The following is a 16620-nucleotide window of genomic DNA, read 5'->3' as shown; positions in this document are numbered from 1 at the left end:
GCTTTTTGAAATATTAACACCACTTTTGTATATTACCATGCAGTCCACTGCCCTGCACTCATGCTTTTCCTCCCAACAGAGTAATGAGGATATCTGCAGATCTTGAAAAGGTGTATGAAGCACTGATTTCAGTTTCCTCAGAAAGGCCTTAGGAAGTATTACCTACCTTTCAAAAGTCTTAAATATTTTGCCTGCTATTGACAGCAAATTTACTTATAAAATCATTTGTATTTTATTGTAGCTAAAACTGGCTAGAAAATTCCCAGTACTTCTGTCCCAGACATCTGACCTCATGTAAAATTCATATGTAGATTTTAATAAATTATTTATTTTTTAATTGATTAATCCATCCATCCATGAATCCATCCATTTTCTGCTGCTTGTCCAGGTCTAGGTAATGTTTAATGATTAAGCACTTAAATCATTTGGAATTACTGTCATATTCTGCACTTAGTAGAATTACTAAGTGCATGGTTTTCACAGATATTGTTCATATCTAATACACAGTATGACTGTGAAACAGGTATTAAAATGTCTTAAAGAGTCATAAATTTAACTCCATGAAAACTGCAGGAACCCTGATGAAACCTTTAATTAGCATGAATTCCATTACAAATGAAGACATTTTTCAAGATCAGAGCAAACAAAAACTAGTTGTAATCATTTTCTTTAGATCTTTTGTTCAGAAAACTCATTTGCAATCTGCTTTGCAGCAGGTCTTTTGTTTTGATCCTATTTGTCACAAATCCAGTTACAACTCCATGCTCCAAATGGAAAACCAGGCTTCTCTTCAAAGAGTGAGACATCACAGCCTACTCCATTTAAAAAACAGGTGCAAATCTAAAAGAGATGCTTTGATTCACGGCCAATTATGGACATCCTTGTTGCATCACCTTTATGTGGGTACTCTTCCTCTCTCCTCGGAGCTGATCAGAAGAATTAGCCCGTCATTCTTGGTAGATAACCAGAAATGTAGAGATCACACAAATGAGCAAAAACCTCAGAAGTTATCAAGTTATTCAACACACTCAATTAAACTTGTTCCAATCCTCTAATGCCATCTCCCTCTTAATCACTGCGTGGCGCACAAGGGGTTGCCCCCAATTAGCTGCCTCCTGTGACACCCTGACACCCTGCTGCATCGTGAATGTATTTCAGCTTCAATTACTCTGAAAACCCTTCAGGCAGAGGTGATTGGTCTTCTCTGTTCTTTATTCATCCTTCCTTTGCTCTGTTTTCCATTCTTTTGATTGGTAGGGAGTGTCAAAGGCCAGTCTTTCATGTTTAGGAATAAAAAAGCCATAAACTGTAACAATTATTGTTATGTTTTACCCTGTACAGATGAGACAACTAAAAGCTTCCATACTATTATATGAGTCATGTTCAGGGTTATGCAGTAGTATTGCAGTTTACCTTAGGCGTGACTATTTTAAGTTGAAAAATTAATCTAATACTCAACATTACTAATATTTGATATTTGAAAAATTGAGCTCTCAAGTAGAATTTGGAGCAGATAGACACAAGCAATAATCAATTATTCAATAATCAGTTTCAGTTACTAGAAAGTACATGCTGTGGCTCGCAATTTAGGTAGAGCTGAAATGATTACTGAATTAGCTGACTGAAAATTAACTGACAGCTTTTCTGATATTTTCAAGTAAAAATGCCAAACATTTGCTGCTTCCTGCCTCTGACATGTAAAGATTTTCTGCTTTTCTCTGATTTATGTACTGAACTGAACACCTCTCCAATTTTGGATGAACAAAACAAAGTGTCTGAATAAGTCATTTGGGCTTTCAAAGATTATAATGGCCATTTTTCTAAAATTTCCAGAATTTTATGGACAAAATGATTGATAGAGAAAATAGCCTGCAGATTTATAGGTAATAAAGATAATTGTTTGTTGGAGCCCTCATCATAATGGAGAACAACATGACAACTAAAACAGCTGAACTCTACATTTTACCCATCATCGCAGGCCATAACTGAACCTCTTGAACGGCTTTAAAAAGCCATAACAGTTTTCAGCTGTTACCTCTGTCACTGAGGAGGAGGAGGAGTCTTTGCACTCCATTGCCAAAAGCACTACAGCTACTGGATATAAGAGCAGCAATATCACATTGTTCCGGTTGTCTCTGGTTGTCCTAATCACTTGTGGTAAGTGACATTAGCCTCTAGTCCAATGCTTTTATAGACAGCTGTGCAACACTAGGCTGTCTTACTTAGCCATCATTAAGATAAATGTTGCACCAAAATTGTAAAATGTCACACTTGTATCACAAACTACTCACCAAACACTGCAGTTCACAGCCAAAACAAAGGCATTATCACATACATCCTTGTTCGAAAGGTGGGAATATCCATCTACTGAGATTTCAGTTTGCAGCCAGGTACACACAAGCTACATAAAGATTATTTCCTTGGCAGTGTGGCAGAGGCAGCACTCTTCATGGTCCAATCTTCAAATGCCAGATTTTTCATTTTTTGTATTATTTTAAACTGGGCTAATCCTTCTAATTAGCTCTGCAGGCAGACAATAGATATTCACACAGAATAATGCTGATGTAACAGGGATGTCCACAACAGTTATAATCTACTGTTGTTAAAAGGCCTCTACTGTGCATTGAAGGTTATTTGAAAGTTGTACAATATTAGTTAGAGAGATTGGTAGGTTGATGATGTCAGTATACAGTACGTGTTTGTGTGCATGTTCGTTTTACTACATAACAGTGTATTGGTTGTCAGAAAAGGGAACCCCAGCTCCTTCTCTCTATTAGGTGCAGAGCCCTGGTAGCCCCCCAGTAGCCCGCGGCTCTAAGAAATAGCTTTTTAAAAGGTACCAGTCTCCCCTGTTTCCTCAGGATCCAGGTGCTTTTAATTGGATTTCTTTGACAGGATTATTGCCTGCTCTCAGGCCAAACTCGGGCAGAGTGTAGTTTTAACAAGTGTGCCTATATAGTCACTTTAATCATGAGTAAACCTCCAACAAAGAACTTTGATTTGATTGGAAATTACAATGTGACCAAAAGCTAACACCCACCCCACCGCCACCAGTGGTGCAATTCCATGTAATCCTCCGTACAGCCTGGTAAGACTCAAGTTATATGTTGTGATTCGTCAAGTCTGACATACATGTTGTATTTCTTCATGTGATACCACAGCTTTGAAGAAATTTAAGGCCCAGCACTACTGGATATTTCCAGAGCCATTTTATAGAGCCACCTACATGAGGGGATGAATTAAAATCCCCAATGTGCAGACAGTATAAAAGCATTTATTCCCAGGGACCTAGCCCCTCCACGTTATTCTGACCTTCTTAAATGAAACTGACTTTAGGAAGAGCTGAAGGCAGTGACTTATACCAACCAGCCCTATAATCCCTCAGAAAATGGCTCTTTTAAAATCCTATTATAACAGCATAGCAGGTCCAAGGCTGGTTAAAGCAATTAGTCAGAGGAAATGAGCAACATTTTTCTGTCTAAATGGGCACACGAATTGATTAAGACAAAGAATAAAGATGTTATCATGCCAATTTGAAAGTTTTATTGTTTAGTATAAATTGAATTAATTGTACTCGGCTACTTTGTGCTCATCAAAGAGAAGAGGCTTGTAATAATGGCTCATAAGAAAAGTGTGCTACAAAATGTAGCATAGTTAAAAAAAACAGGCTATGTATTTAATTTGAATCAGCAGATGGACAGAGGTGGTGCTCCTGTTTTAAAATGCTCAGTTTGAAAGATTTATGCCATTTTTTGTTGCCAGTAAAATTCAAAGTTGTAACGTTCTGACTAGCCAGTTTGAAACAGCCTGAAATATTTAGAAAATGTAATAAGTTCACTCACTCAAAGCAAAGTTTTATTCTATCTTTTTTTTTTAAGACATGAACATCCAGTCTGTTCATGTAAAGGTTAGAAAATGTGAATTCATATAAAAGGGCCCATACAAAATGGTCAACCTGTGAGATATGAATTATGTCCAGAGTTTGAGAGCTCATTGTAAGTGCTTGGAGCCTGATGGTATTCTATCATGGTACTGCTGAAAGGCTCCACAGTAGCTTAGTGATAGTAAAGTATGTAGTGAAACATGCAAGGTTACTTTTCTCAGGGCTCAGCTGGGAAGTTTTAACAAGGTACAGGGTTTTGAGGTTGGGACATCAGGTGGGAGTTTATTAAGGCACTGCTCCTGACTCCAGTGTGTCATGCCCCTCACGCTGTGTCTCATCTGTCCTCGTCTCACCACTTGTTATAGCCAGCTAAAAATGGGCTCTGGTGTTTCTTGCACTAATCTAACACCTTTTTTTTCTTGTGAGGAACACTGGGATGTTGAACAAATTGATGTGTGAGGTCCCTACCCTGCAAAAACTTCAAAAGTATCAATGCTGTAAAGTTCTGAATTGAGGCAAATTGAACTCAAGTCAGAGGATGAATAATTATCGAAAAAGCTTTTGAAGTAAGAAGTAGTTCATTACCAATGCACAGTTCTCACGTTCTAGTGGATCAGCATGGATTTAGGAATAGTAATGTTGGTCAGTCTATCACTTTGGTCTCAACAAGTATTGGAGGGAAAACCATTAAATTTTGTACACACATTGTTTCAGACCAAGCACCCCCCCGTGACAATGACACTCCTCCAACAGGACAGTGCACCTGCCACACCACAAAACCTGCTCAGAAATGCCTTGAGGAACACAATGAGGAGCCTAAGGTGCTGAACCGGCCTTCAATCTATTCAGATCTGAGCATCTGTGGGATGCACCAGAACAAGCCAAGACCTACACAATCTTAGCCAGGTGGTTTTAATGTCTGCTTAAACAGGTTTGAGTGGTGGTGTTAATGATGCAGTTTATAAGGAAGCTTCTTAAAAATAACACAAATACTTTACTGCAAAGCACTGTTGCAACTTCACACTCATTTTGTGAAAGACTACTGTGCTGCTAAATATTACAGAACATTTACTTAATAAGCCATTATTCCCAACCAAAATGAACTTGATTAGTGGCAAACGAGAGCTGTTTCTAGAGACTTGATGTCCATGCCAGCAGTACGTTGCTATTCCTGCCGCCGCTGTGCCCGCAGAGAGTGTTTTACACTGCGGGGTATGTGGTTAACAGACTGTTGGCCAAGGATGTGCTTGTTTTCTTTTACAAGAAATAGGCTCAAGCATAGCAAGCAATGACATCTACTATACATGTTGTCATTTTGTGATATTCTTAAAAAGTGCATCATGTATGAAAGTGCAATGTAGCCGAGTTATTTATTAAAGACAGGATTAAAATACTTTTTTTTTTGTTGATGTTTTGGTCTATTTTATGTTGTGATCTTACATCGTAAGGGATTTCCATGTAAGAATATTTAAACAACTGCCAGGTTCAGTTATTTTTATTTGAAATTTACAATTATCATTTCCCAAATTGGCCCTCTCCTCTTTTTAGTCATACTGGCTTATTGCAAGCATATTAATGTTAATCTATGTACTGATTTGGCACAGTAAGTAAGTAGTAAGTGTAGTAAGGAGGCAAAGTGCACAATGATTTCAAGGTGAATGACAGTTAAAACTTACTCAAACAAAAGAGAAAATTAAGTAACTCAAGTAGTGGTAAAGCCCTGTTAAAGTGAGATTTAATTTTAAAAATATTAAAATAGCAAGGCATTTGATGGTGCACTTTGCAGTTTCAGCAGAAGGGAAAATCCAGGAGGCTCAACAGAATACAATGTTCAGTACTGATATAGGCAGTATGTGGTTGTCAGTTTGTAAGTCAGAGATCAAGATGACAAGTGTTCCACTATACGCAGCATTTTTTTTTTTTTTTTTTTTTTTTGCTTAATTTAATTTGTTTTAATCTTGGCACTTAATCCACTTTATCATTTATATGGTATGCATAATTCACATTGAAGCAGAATGTTTAATATAGTAAAGTAAGTACATTCCCACTGATGTTGTGGTAGTTGCCCTCACGAAACATAATTACAGCCATGTGAAGTGCAATTCATCTCTCCTTCTGAACAAATCAAATTTAGAGGACATAATCATATATGTGCCTTTATTGGCAACTAAATGGGTCTCCTCAGGGTCCAGCAGATCTTGAGGCTGCCGTAGTATTTACTCTGAGATTATATAGTCTTGATCCACAACAGAAAAGGCCTTTTACTGAGACTACATAGCAGAGCCTGCGTCATCATATACTTAGCACTCTGAGGTGGGGCTTCATGTTGCTTTTGTCACATTTTGTCTTTACTTTGGTGTTTCTCACATGTCACATTCTGTATCATGTAATTAAATTAATCTCTTTTTAAATACTTTTTTTACACTGATTTCTGCAAGATGGATTTATAGTGAAGTGAAGGGGTTAACCTGACCTGAGTTGAGGTTTTGATTTATAGCTATTTTCACCCATTGATAGCACCACCACAACACCAGATGGATGTATTGTACATGATCATGCCTTATCATGCTTTAATTATAACTCCCACAGTAATTGTGTTTACATTATTTAATTCATTGTGTGATAAAGAGAAATGATGGGAACGTTTGCCTTGTCTCATCACTGAATAGGAGACTACTGCTGTGTTTACATTCTTTTATTCAGTGTGGTGGAGAGCAGTGATTGCAGTAAGCAGAAGCTTTGCAGTAGAAATGGCTTTCCTAGATGTGTGTTGCTGTAAAGGAGAAGATGTGGAGTGTGATGAAGTGTTTCTACACTATCATCAACCCTCATCAGCTGATGTTTTATCATACAGAGCTAAAGTTACACCTTGATGCTTATACTGGAAGATGAGTTTTTACATCACAGGGTAGCACAGTAAAAGATGTAGTTTGTTTATATGTTTTGCTTCTTCAGGCGTGATATCTCTGAGAGAGACAGAGAGACAGTGCAGGTTGGGGAAAAAGCAAAACCAAAAAGAAACTGAACCTCAACTGTATTTGATCATCATTTCATTTCAGTTACTTCATTAAAAATAACAGCAGGTGAAACTCTCAGCCACGCTCAGCAGTGGACATGATCAAACCACCAATGGTGGTTTGAAGGCAAGGCCTTCTCTGCTGTCCTAAACACTGTCACAATCACAGAATTATATTTTTATATATGTTTTTTTTTCATTCATACTATATATATTAAATTGCCTTGAGACCTTCAGAATCAACAGTGTAGGCCCCAGTAATTTAAAATGGATGGCAATTACACTGTTGCCTTGCAGATCCTTTAACCAATCAGATTTCAAGTTGGCAAGACCAGGGGCCGTCTAGCAGGCCTATGATAACGTAGGCATGTTCACATCATTTGATTGGATGGTCACAGAGCATACTGGTCAGAGCTAGCAAACCACATCTATAGCTACCAGCGCAAGCTAAAACAGCAACATGTGAGCATAGATTGTTTTTTCAGCCCACAATGGCTGAAGGAGAGGAAGAGTTCAGTGACTCTGTTGTAGAGGTTATTTGTGCGTCTCAATTCCAACAATAAGTCCTTTTCTATCGCTATGGAAGCTAATGCTGCCAAGTCCGCCCAGTCATATTTCTCGCACAAGTTTTAATTCACTTTAGGGCTGAGAATGTCCGCTCAACAGAAGCAGGTTTTTTTTAATTTGTCTCCAAATAATCAACCGTTTTGGTGAGTAAAATACATACCTATATTTTTTTTGTTCACATCTTTGTCATTTTATTAGTTAATATTGATGCTTCTGCTGGAGATCATGTGTGTGGCGCAGCTGTGGCTGCAGTGTTTGGAGAACCATTAAGTTGTGTTAATTGGGTTTTTATAGCATTGCTCTAGTAACACCATTTATTCTGGCTACATGACATGCCTGTCTGTGATGCAAAGTTCAGTTATCACTGCGTTTCTGTATATTTCTGATCATTTTTATAGCCATGACATCATAATGACGTATTAAGAGGTGGGTTAATTCAGGTAGGACACCAGTGAAGGCCTAGGTGTGAAATGCACTGCCTGCCACTGCAAACCACACATACACACGCTGCACAAATTTAATTGGCCTGAGAAACACAATCTGAAAGACATCCTGCCTCAAGTCTTCAGGTAGAGCTTAAACAATTAGTAGATTAATGAATCAGCTGGTCAACAGAGAAAAAATCAGCAACTATATTAATAATTGAATAATCATCTTTCTTTTTCAGGCAAGAATTCCAAACATTTGCAGGTTCCAGCTTCTCTGTTGTGAAGATTTGCTGCTTTGATCTACCTTATGAGATAATAAATTGAATATCTTTAGTTTTTTGACTGTTGGTCAAACAAAACAAGACATTTCATGACAATATATTTGGCCTGAGGAAGAAACAGCTGGCTTTTGAAATTGTTTTTAGTCATTTTTCTGACATAGACCTAAGAATTAACTGAGAAAATAATCTGCAGATTAGTCGATAATGGAAATAATTGATAGTTGCAGCCTTGATATTAAGTGTGTTTCACTGACAATTTGAATGGAACTCGTTCTGAATATGTCAGGAAGCACTTCTGTCTGTAAATGGGAGCCCACTTTTACTTGCATATAATTAGTTGAAAATAACTCTCCATAGAAATTCGATAGTCTCCAACAGGTTTGCCATTCAACTCTGCTGACTGACTCAGCTTGTCATGATCTTTTTTGTAAAGAAAGAATCATTGTTGTTGGTGCCAACTTGAACTGTGGGGGCTGGAGACCGGTCAATGAAACCAGCCAGTTTTGACATTTGCTATACAGAGTTCCTCAGTGTCAACACCACTAAGCCAGTTCTATCAGAAAGCAGATCCATTGACATGTGAGGTACGTCAATGCAGGAAACAGCATGCAGGAACAAGGACTTGCCCAGGTTTATTACTGGATTTCTGTCCTAACCTTCAACCTGTTCCTGTGAGAGTGGCTATTATTTCCCAGAGAGCAGGCTGATCTGGGTGTGCGTCCAGGTCTGGTAGGTCACAAACACCCCCACACAGACCTGGGAGTGATGGAGCGTCAGAACATGGTCAACATCCATGACAAATCTCCTGTCAGACAGGTTTTCATTCCACCTACTAAACACAGAGGGGAAACATTATCCTGGAAGCAAGCCTCCACCATTATAAGACATGAATGCATGCACAACCAAAACCACAGACAGACAGCATGACCAGGAAAGACTAGACAGTTTTCCCTTCTATTAATATCAGGAAGTGAAATCTGCTGCTGCAAATGACAGTTGTTTGTCTACAGTTGCTGTTATCTTGTAAAACACTTAAAACAAATCAAACCTTACAACTATTCAAGTAAAAACAGCCCATTGCACATGGTTTAGGAACTAGTGTGTTAATTGAAATGATTCTACTTTCTTGTAGAAAAACAGAAATTTTAATGCCAACCAGAAAGTGTGGAGCATAACAACCCATCTGAACGCTTCTGTAACAAATGCTAGTGATGAGTAAAACCTATGGATGAAATAAAGCCTGTGCAGTTGGTAATAGTATGAACAGTAAGAGATGCAAACTGTGAAGTGACAACACCATCTGGCCATACTTCTGTTTGTACTGTATATTACTGGATGATGCATTTTGTGGAAATCTGCACTAAAGTGGGTTGTCAGTATATTACAGCACTATGTTAGTATAGATACATAAAAGAACAAATAACAAAACAACCAACATGTTGTTACTTTAGCTGAGAATCCACTCAAATGTTTCGGTCAGTTGAGGAGGTCTAAAAGGATTTAATTATAAATCTGTTAAATAATTATGTAATATAGAAAAAGAGTGAAGCTATCATCACCGGTAGATGTGTTTGGTCCATCAGCTCATTTCTTAATTACATGTTAATTGTGCAACTTTCAATTAAACACTGAAAAAGCTTCTCAGGAGAATCCCATTTACTGAGAGAGACAGTAGGAGTTGTGCTAAATTACCTAGATCAATTACAAATGAGCATCCTAAAACGTGGCAACTTTCAAGTCAACCCATTAAACAGACAAAATGGAGCAAGAGATACTCAGTCCATGTTTTCTAAATGAACGTCTTGTTCTCACTTTAGTAACAGGGCAGATAAGTATTCAGGTTTATTTATAGTCCTCGTAAACACACAAGAGTGTCACTGAATTCTGGCGACAAAGCTGACGAAGGTGCGTACCATACAACTGTGTCCTTGGTTTTGATCTGGCCTGGAGCTTTTGTCATCTGTCACTTTCGCCTCTCTGCTGTGAAGGACTGAATAAAAAGCGAGCACTCAAAAAAAACAGCAGCAGCCTAAATGTCAGAGAAGTGGGGTTGTGACTCAGATATGTGATATGGTTTTTATCCTCAGACTTTGTTGAAAAGTGAGTGAGTAATATTCTTCTTTACCCCATAAGTTACTGCTTGTGTGCCCTTTAGCAATGCTTTTTAGCCCAACCTCCGTTAAAGCCAATCAGTGAAAGGAATGAATCAAGAATCAAGATATGCAGCAAGATATCCTTCATTACTGGTCCTGCAGTGGCTACTCTCCCAGTGTCTGACTGGTAGAAAAGCACTACCCTCTGTATGATATACAGTAAAACTGTTACACTGACTCATCTCATACTCATACAAGTAGAAATCTTACACACAGATTTCATTAAATAAAATCAATATTTTAAATACTTAAAATACAAGTATCAGCATCTAAGTAGTACCAACAGTAGAAGTACTGTTGGTACTACTTAGATGTATTGTTTTCACATGACTGTACTGTCACACTGTCTAAATCTGGGTTTAATATGATGTGAAGTATTGTGAGGCATTAAAGGGATGCATTTGAATGCATATTTTACTTGTTTATCAACAGCAATGGCAGCTGTAAATTTTAACATCAAATTCAGAATAAGATGTGCCACTAAAATATTCAAGTTATTTCAGTTTAAGGAGCGTTTGTAATGGGTCCATCGTCCTATTGTGTAAACAACGGTGACAGTGGAAGTCTTATAACTGCAAATCAGTCAACATCTGAAACAGCTTTGAATCAGATTGTGAAAAAGCAATTTAACCAGAAGGAGATTAGTTGTTTGGTATCACACGAATGTGTATCTGAGTGAGGAGGTGCATTAAATGTCAGTATAAGCACAAGCACAGAGAAATGTACACATGATGTACTGATAAGAAAACACAGGACTGTGCAGACCTTCAGCTTCAGCTTTAATATCTGGTGTGAAAGAGAAGCAGAAAACTGGCTGTTGTGTCGATTTAGTCATCAGCTCCTATTTGAACACTTCCTCTAAATAGCAACTAGACACCTGATTATAGATAGACTGTGAAGAAGTGAAGGAAGTTGCTTCCACACAATCTGGATTCCAGTCAAACATAGGTCCATGCTGTGACAGCCGTGTTAAAGTCACTGGGTGCGATAAATGGCCTCCTCCAGAGACAGATTGCTAACTGTTAAATTTAGAGCACATCACCGCCCATTCGCCGCCTCCCTGTAGGGCAGCCAAAATGATCACCCAAGTATGCTGTAATGTGTGATCACCTCAGCTCTCCAAGAACCACCGGAGTAATTTCCGTTTCTGCCTGCTGGAACTTTTACCGGAAACTTTATCTAGTTTTACCTGTCTGAATTTTGACCACAGGATCCAGGCTGTGCTTCTGGTTTCTTTGCAGCCTCTCCAGATGTTGTTCTTTCTGATAGAGCAGGGACTGAACACTGACTGAAATCTATTTTATGATGCTGTAAACTGAATATCTTATGTTTTTTGGACTGCTAAAACAAGACACCTGAAGACATCACCATGGACTCTCTGAACCAGGGATAGACAGTTTTCAAAATTTTCTGACATTTTATAGTCTAAGCAGTTAATCTAAGCAGTGATGAAAATTATCATTAGTTTCAGCCCTAGTTCTTGAACTAGTTGTCACCTTGCATCAGTATTTTTTGATACTACTGAACTAATCAATTAATTGACTAATCACTGCAGCTCTATTCTTATTATTTATATAAATACAATATATATAAGTTATTTTGATGAGAATCTCTTAAACTGCTACCTGTATATAACTATGACAGTTTCTAAATATCCTCAACCATATTTTTGGTGAGTTTATTCTGCACTTTCTTATTTATCAGCTGACATATACACAGATATTAAAAAATATCTGCAATAAGCTACAAATGCTTCAATATGGTTACATAATAGGGAGAAAAACATACACGACAGATCAGTGCTATTTTGAAGATGAGGGTCTTGCTCTCACTTTCCACCTTAGCACATCTAAAAATTAGTTCTCTCACAAAGCTGTTTGTTTTATCTGTAAACAGTTGAAGGTTTTATCCTTACATGAGGAAGTATGTTTTAGTTCCTGTGTTGGGTCCCAAAGTTTAACTCCCAGTACTAACTGGTTGAAAAGGCCCACAAGCTAATTTCTCCAAGTGGCAATTCACTGATCTGAAACTGTCCCAAACAAAGCCTCAACAATTTCCCTGCTCCACTCTCTGAAACTCCCTCCTGTTTGTTTTGGCTGCCAGCCACACAGCCATCTGAGCCACCAGCTCATTGACTAAGACCAAGTCTGACTCCCTCAGCCTGTTGCCTGCGGTGGTTGTCTGCCATCCATGCTGACATGCACAGCTCAGGCCAGCTCTAAAAGGTGGATGAATAATGGACAAGTGCAGTCCAGAGGTTTTTCATCTCCCCAGCCAGTGTGCATGGATCTGCTGTCTCGCTTTTTTCTGTCTGTAACTCCCACATCAAGCACTGGCGTTTCCAAGGATGTGTTCACTCCATCTCACCACAGAGAGAGCAAGAGAGGGAGAGGAAGAGCAGACATGTTTGTTATGACACTAGCTTTAGGAGTAACTGCTAAAACACTAAAATAGCTTTGATTACGAGGCACAGTGTGTGCATTTGTATTTAGGACAATCCCTGTGGCATTACTTCATAAATTCCACCAGCAATGAGTCTGGTTTCATGGAGATGGAAAATACTGCTGTTGTGGAAGCAGAAAATGTGCGGATAGCAGTTGCTAAGAAACTGCTGAGGTGTTGGTGTTGGACAGTGATAATTATACTACTGGAATGTGATCACTTGTGAATAATTTATCCAGCATGTGATGGAGGGACAAGAGCGCGGGGAATGCTGCGTCCCCCATATGTGTCACAACCAAAGTAAACACAGTGATGAGAATTCTGCTAATGGAGCCACTTGGAAGACCTCCGGCATAGCTAAATGAAAGATAGCCTTGCCAGCGAGTGTGAAATAAATAAGTGCTATAACGATATTGGCTGGAGGAATCCTCACATGGAGAAAATGAGTCTGCATCAGGATTCAGCGGGAAATACAGCAGACATTGTAACAGCTTGTTACCACAATGAATATAACAGCTGCCACAACTTGCCAAGTGAGAAATGAATGACGTCTCAGTTCTGCTAAGCAAAATTTGAATTGCCTGTCTCCTTCAATATACACATTCTTATATTCACTCCCCTTTGTTTGGCCATTTCTACAGATTTACATCACTTAGGTGTTGGTCCTTGAGAATGAACTCAATTATTGTATTAATGGTCCCTAGAGAAAAAAGTGCAGGTTGACCAGGGTCATTTAAACCACTCTAGCTTTTACTCTGTGCTATATTCACTTACAAGCAGAGAAATGTCTCGATAGATTAATCTCTTTGCATAGAAAGTTCTCTGCAATTCAGTCACTTGGTACTTTTGCTAATCAGTTGCAAGTCAAGCTTGGATTACCAGCTGGGCAAAGTGCCAACCAATAACTCCAGAGGCACAGAAAGCCCTGGGTTTATTGTGGGCTCATTACTTAGTGGTAATTTGATTGTCAATTTGTTTGGGAACGTGCACCACAAAAAATTACAATATCAACATAGGAAATAAGGGCCTTAAGCTGTCAGTACACTTCATCAGTGGTGCTTGTCGGATGGTGGAATAGCTTCAGAAACCCACTCCCCTCAACAACCTCCTGACAGCGGATTAGGGTGGGCTGTGTCCAACAATTTGTGTAACTTTCCAAAAGTAGAATTTTCCTCGTTAGTCATTTTTTAAATTACATCTGCTCCCTCACTCTTGTGGAAAATTTCAGAATCGATGAATATGCAAATATTGTTAATCTTAAAAGTTTAACTGTTGGAAACAACACATGTCTGGAAAAGGACCATAATTGCTTAAAAATAAAAAACCTTGTCCTATAAATTAGAGGGGCAATTTGCCAAAATTCTAATTCTAAGTGCAAGGTGCAAGGTCACAACATTACCCTTTTCAAACCAGAAAGAAGAACATAAAATACGTGAAATAACCAAAACTGAAATCACTTGCACTGAGAGTTGGACTGAAAAAACAGGTTTTCAGGGCCTTTAATAACAGAATTATTTTACTTGATACAGCACTTACTCAGTGTGTATTGCTAAATTAATTGCTGAATTAGTTCAAATTACTTCACAGCAAACCTGGGGCCAGTTACTGTTCCAGTACAGGGATACTGTACATAATGCAGAGACATTGAGAGGAAAGGAACAGAGGGTTAATAGCACCCTGAAGCAGGCTAATCTGCCCAGTGCAGCCAGTCACTACATTTGCAGCTTATTAATGCAACATCACCGACGGCACAGCTTACGGCACTTAAAAGTTGCACATTGTTGTTGCTGGCTGTGGAAAAGTGGTTTTAGCTGCATATATTATCCCCTAACTACCATCCTAGGTGGCAAGTTGGCATATTTGCCTTTCTAGAGGGTGTATTTGAGGAAGATATGATCTGACAGGGAATAGCCTTTCAGACCGCTTTTTATACTGACTGCCTACAACAGGGTCTCAAATGTCAGGATCAGAACTATATCAATTATTAATCTTGCATGAAGCATTTTAATGTCTCAGTTTAATGTACTCAGGCTCAGCTTGGTGCAATGTTTCCAACTTACTGGAAGTCCTCTAGTACAAATGAGTGCATACGCTCTCAACTGTAGTGCTTTATTTGATAGGTCCCATATATTACATCTAACTGACTGTAAACTTTCCGTAACATTAGCTGGTATTTAGCTGTCAGTCACTAGGACAGATGCACTTTGGTACTAATTATAAGGGAAATGGAGTTAAGTACGTGCTTGTGATGAGAAATAACTAGGAAATTATGATGTAGGTAAGTGAAAATATCCATTCAAATTTCCTAGAAAGACTAACAAAACATATTAAATATATCACAGATCCACTTGGTAATCTATATATCTTCATTTAATTGACATTTATGCTGGCTGAACAGCATGCTTACCAGTAGTTTTCAGCTGCATTGAAAATTACACAGTTTTGTGTTTCAAACGGATATAATGATCATCCATGCTGAAATCTCATGGACTTAGCAGTTACACTTACAAACGTATGGCTACCTAATTTTAGTTATAGAGAGTCTTTCTTGATAGATATGCTTTATTGATCCTGTGAGGGATATCCTCACATTACAGCAGACTGGGAAAAACAACAGAATTATCAGAACTGCACACCTGCAGACAGAGACTAAGATCATATATACATCAAAAACAGCATTAATCAGAGATATGGTGTGTAGTTTAAGAAAGGTTGGAGTATAATATGAACTGGGCAAAATGGAAGTGTATAATAAATGCAGTAAAAGTATGATATAGACAGATGGGGGTGCAGCAGTGTGTTCACCTGTCACACAGAGGTGAGCTGTTGTACAGTGTTATGGTGAATGGTAGGAATGATGTCCTGAAACATTCTTTGTGACAGTGCAGCTGGATGAGTCTGTAAGAAAGTGAGCTCCTCTGTCTCTGCAGTGTGTCATGGAGGGGATGGATTACCCATGATGGAGAGCAGTTTGTTTGGTGACCTCCTGTTCCTCACTGAATCAAATGTCTCAGTGTTCTGGCCAGCGATGGTCCCCAATGTTGTAGGAGACTCCAGTGGATACTGATGTCCGTTTATGAACTATTTGTCACTTACCCACAGCACAATTTCCTTTTTTTCTTGAAAACTGTAATATACTGAGAATGTACTTAACTCTTTCTCCATTTCCCTTTTAGTTAGTATCAACAGTATCAAGTTGTCCATAAAATAAAGAATAACCAGTAAAGCTTGCAAACAGTGTAACATTAGATTTCCTTTGTGTATGAGGAGACAAAAATCACCCAGTAACAACTGTTCTGTAGCTGTTTGAACTCCAAAAAACCCCTGTGCAAAGCCAAAGGACTGCCTGCACCCCTGTACTCTGTCAGCTGTACTCCTCTCAGTCAGAGGAAACAGGCCTTACAGGCTCCAGCTAGTTCACTAATGTGACATAATATGCACTTGCCTACTGGCCTCTCCTCTGCTGCCAATCATTTTATTTTACTCATCATCTCCTCCCAAATCTGTCAAGGACCTTGAGCCAATCACAGCAAGGGAAATGGGATTTACTTGCAAAGAGATTACTTCAAAGGACAGTCCTTTCAGAGATGCATGAAAAGCAAACCAATGGTCTTCGACGATGAAACAGTTTTCCACATCAATTTCTCATCCGTGCCTCATTTTCCCTGCTTGGGTATTGATTTTAAAATGAGAGCACCTGTGGCCGCTTCTTTATTTTGTTGGCCCACAGAAATTTCATTGATCACTTAACTTGTGATTGGACTGAGACGCTTGGCGACCATGCTCATTTCACCTCTAGGATGATGGTAAAATAACAGAATGTGACATTTTCCTGTATATATTCATGGCA

Source organism: Lates calcarifer, linkage group LG10, assembly GCF_001640805.2.
Source record: "Lates calcarifer isolate ASB-BC8 linkage group LG10, TLL_Latcal_v3, whole genome shotgun sequence".
Taxonomy (NCBI): Eukaryota; Metazoa; Chordata; class Actinopteri; family Centropomidae; genus Lates; species Lates calcarifer.
This window is presented reverse-complemented; position numbering follows the sequence as displayed.